We start from the raw sequence: 4,788 nt of genomic DNA, 5'->3' as shown, positions 1-4,788 counted from the left end.
CTAGAAAAGGAGTCTTTTTTGGTATTTCAGTTACCCTCTGCTGTGCTTGACTTTCACAGCCTGATTTTATACCAGCAGTCTAACTAGGGTTCTATTTAGACTGAAATTTTTGAGTATGATACCAGCTACTTGATATCTGCAGAGAAAACAGGCTCAGTAATTAGCCACACTTTTGAAAGGTAGCTATTGGTTAGAGCAGAATACCGATGACCTTGGCATATTTTGGCAGCAGCTAGATCAGGCCTTCAGCAAAGATAAAGGAAACAAAAATAGGACTGTATTATACCTCCCTGTGGCAGTGGAGACAGAGCTGCAGAAGATAACATATTAACCAATCAGTGTTTTTAACCTGGTCAGTGAACCGCTGGAGAATCCATAAACCTCCTGGGTTGTTTTCAAAAGCTCTGGGAGCATATGTGTTTTGTTTTGTTTTGTTTTGTTTTGTTTTGTTTTGTTTTGTTTTGTTTTTCCTGGAGAGAAAGGTCCCTGACTTAGAGCGGTGGGTAAAACCAATTGAGGATTAGAAACTACTATTCTAGTCCAGCCTCTCATTTGACAGGATGAGGAAACCAATGCCTAGGGTCACACAGAGCCAGGATTCAACCCATAGCCTTGAATTCCTCTGGTCTAATTCTTCCTTCTGTACCCACTCACACTGTCCTGCTGTACTTACCTCGGATAACATGTTTCAATCATGTTTCAGACCCAAACATAGTTTCTTTCTTGATAGAATTTTAGGATAATTGAGTTAGGTGGCAACTATTCATTTGATAAGTGGTCAATAAGTATTTATTGTTTGCTTGTTTGTTTCATTAGAAAAGAGTAGCAAGTACTCATTAAAGATTTGGAAAAGTGAAATTAGAAAACAGCAACAGAGTCACCCATAGTCTCAACCTTCTGGAATACAACCACTACTGGTAATTTAGTATTTTCTTCTCGTCTGTCTGTCTATAGATCGGGGTGTGTGATTGAGTGGTTTATTCATGCTGTATATTCAGTTTTATATTATGTTTTTTTTAAATTTAACATATAAGTATTTTTCCACATTATAACAGCAGTGTATTTATTTATATTCCTTGCCAGTTCAAAATGTATTTTAGGCACAGTATTAGCCTTTGTTTAAGTCTAGTAGAGAAATTCCCACAGGATGTGCTGTGTAACTGGAGGCACAAAAGATGTTTCTATATGTTTCAGTGCCTCAGCTTTAAGGCTTGGTGTCATGGAGGAGATTTTATAAAAGGTGTTTTAAGTTAATGCTCTTAGAGTTTGAAAAGTATGTGACAAGTGAAGCTTCCACTATAGAGCTGTGAGTGCCTTCTTTGCATTTGAATGTCTTCATTTCCTTCTCTGAGAAGAATAGTTTATTGCTAACTAATGAGAGAACATTGAAAACATTTTTAAAAGACATCTAAAAATTCTTATGCATATACTTTATAATTATGTCATGTGTGATAGCACATACCTCTGGTATAAGGGAAAAGAAATTTTTTTCTTTAAAGAAATAGGTTATTGACTCATGTATCATAATGTTGAATGATGTTTGCTTTAAATGTCTGGAGGTCAAGTTCATGTTGATAGATTAGTATGGAATTAAATCTTTGTGGTATTATCTTAAATTCTATTCTGGTCCCTGGCATTGGCTTCTGATTTCCTGATAACTAAAGTAGAAACAGAAGCTGAACTTGTTTTCCAAGGGGAACTAAAGCTGCTTTTGTTCTTTGGAATCTGCTTTGCTTCCAACAGTTGGGTTCCCTCACCCCACATCCTTGCCTGACTGTTTACTTACCAGAGCGTGGCTGCATGTCCTAGCAGGGTTGGTCGTCTCCACAATAGAGTTTCAGCTAATCTTAAGGGTTCGTGTCGATTACTTAAAACTTTATTATATATTTTTTAAACCACGAAACTTCTTCTCTTGATAGAAGTCAAAGCTTACCACATGAGCACACCAACTTCTAAGCTCTGACATGTAATAAAACTGCAAGGTGTGGAAAACCCGAGGCCTCTTAAATGATTAAGGCAGTAGCCCCTCCCACCTTACTTAAACCACAGCATTTTCCTCTGTAGCCACACGAGGGCACCTATGGCCCTTTTATCAAGCGCCTTAACTGCACTGGGCAACAGATAAAATTGTCCTTGGTATTTTCTTGAAATTTCCGGTTGCTACCCAGATAAATATTTTTATGTAAATAAGTACATTTTCACATAAAATTTGAAAAATAAAAGTAGGAAGAAGAAAAAAATCCACTCTCTTATGATCTTTTTATCTAGGCATAATCTTTCAACCTTTTAATGTTTCTTTATGATCCCAGTTGACTATCTTTTCTTTTATTTCCATCTGTCTTGCTACTCTAAAATATATCCAGGTTGGGTCAGTTCTGTGGATCAACTTTTTATTGCTATCTAGTTAATTGGGGTACTGGAAGAGGATGTCTAGTAATCTTAAACAGTAACTTTTAAAATGCCTTATGTTCTAGGAAGAATAACTTAGCTCTAAGAAAAAAAATTGTTTTCAATGTTTGTCTTTTAATTCTTGTTTGAGTTTATCTGACTGGCTGATTAGTATGCATATGATGTGTTGTTTACATCAAAAGTTGGCACAGTTGGTTCTGTGTTATATACATTACATAGATTATCTGGGCTTTCTTTCCCACAAGGGGTGTTCATGTGTAGAACATGTATAGTACTAACCCTGGGGTCTGTGTGGGCTCAAGGAGAAGTTCCATCTACCTTTATTTTTATGACACAAGATCAGATGTGACAAGTGGGCCACCCAACAGATCTGCACATAAGAAAGTCCATTTTGGAAAACTAAGGAACCCTCTGGGAGTAGGAAGTCTCAAAGGTACAGCAGTTTTATAGCCATCCAGGAGGTTCCCCTAGGAAAAGGACCCTTTTTATTAGGAAAGTTGGAACTTGGAAGATTAGGTTTGCTGAATGGGCTGTAACCCCAGTACATCCCAGAAGAAGCTTACTAGTAGACTGAATTGGCTTCTGCTTCCTGTAGCAGGGCATTGATGGTCTTGAACCTTTCTAATGCCCCCAAGTACAAGACTCTTGGTGTTCATGCCAAGACAGCAATAGAAAGCCCTACACGGGGCTCACATACATACCACAGAGTTCTCATTCTGTTCTGTAAAGACATTCAAATACTCTGCTGTGACTCACCAAATGACTAAAACAGCAGTTTATTATTTTAATTGCTGGTTGGAACAGCTAATGCTACCTTTTGGAGGCTGTGCTTTTACTCTGGGGGACTATATTGTGACTGAGTGAAGGCCTTGCCACTTCTGAATACCCTTTGAGGTATAGTCTATCCGCCTATCTCAGCTCAAGCAGAAACATCAGGGACTCTGGGCTCTCCTCGGGGAAGCAGAGGATCACTGCTGCTTATTATGAGCCAGGGAACTGAGATAAGAAGGAATGGACCAGGAAGTGCAGGTGATCTTGTCAGAATTGGCTTGTATATTATGTTCTTAAGAGGGCAAAAAAAAAAAAAAGGTCAAAGGATTTTTAAATCTCAGATGCTTTTCCAACCACCTTGAAGGAATGGAAAACAGAAAAGAGCACAGACTTCACAATCATCAGACCTGGATTTATGTTCCAGTTCCACTTACGGGATAGGTCAATTTCACTAAACCGTGGCTTTCTCATACAAAAGATGAGGAATTCTTGCTTCCCGGAATTGTAGCAGCAGTTAAGTGACAGAAGTACTAAAATACCTGGAAGAGTACCTTAACAAAGAGTGAGCTTCTCAACTTGTTCATCTCTTCTTATTCTTTAACTTTTCAATTTCTAATCAGAAAATCTACCAATAAATTCAAGTGAAAAGGCCGAGACCTCAAGTGTATAATTGTCGGTACAGACTACTACTTTTGACCAAGAGCTAAATCCAAGCTTCTGGGTACTGAGGAGATGAACAGGGAACAGTATTGGTTTACCATCTTCTATGTAAATTGTCTCATTTAGTAATTCTGCAAAGTGATGTGTTGTCCCTGTGTGATAGCTTAAAGAAATGGGCATTCAGAGTACTTAAAGTGACTTGCCCTGAGATTATTCAGTTAAGTCACAGAAATGGAATTTGAACTCAGGTCTAGAGATCCAGGACTGGGGTCTTGTACCGAATCTGAAGATTTGGAACAAGTGCTACACTTAGGATGAAAATAGACTTCCAGGCTCATTTGACCCACCTCTGGAGAAGGAGACTTCAATTTTATAACACAGGAAAGATAGAAAAAGCATCTCTTACCCAGCTTCACAAGTTAGCACTTTAAGGTAATATTATTTTCTAGCCTATGATCAATGAGAAAGATTTAATAGGTGAAATTACCTATAATTAGTTCTTCATTTATGCTACTAAATCTTCATAGAATTTTATATTTGGCTGTAGTGCAGATAATTAAGTAGTTAGTGAAACCACAAAATAAAAGGTGGGTACAAGCACACGTTGGATCAGAATGAACGTAAAATAACTGATAATTAGGTAATGATTCTTAGACAATACCTAATTGTATAATAACGGAAGAAGGATTTTATTTCTTATATTTTAATAGCACTAAATATTTCACGTGCAGAACACAAAACTGTTGTGCTTTTTAATATTGCCGGAGAAGGTAGCAATTGTCAGAAAAACAGCAAGTCATCTTCCCCAGGTAAGGTGAATCAACTCAAAATCTGGAGAAAAAAGGCTGCCTGCCATCTGCGGGACCCATTGAGGGAGCGAGGTCCAAGAGTCTAGAAACCAGAGCCAGGAAATTCTCAGCTGGGGGACTTGGCTGGCTTCAGCAGCCA

The sequence above is a fragment of the Pteropus alecto genome, unplaced genomic scaffold (genome assembly GCF_000325575.1).
Source record: "Pteropus alecto unplaced genomic scaffold, ASM32557v1 scaffold98, whole genome shotgun sequence".
Lineage (NCBI taxonomy): Eukaryota > Metazoa > Chordata > Mammalia > Chiroptera > Pteropodidae > Pteropus > Pteropus alecto.
Note: the sequence above shows the minus strand (reverse complement) of the source record.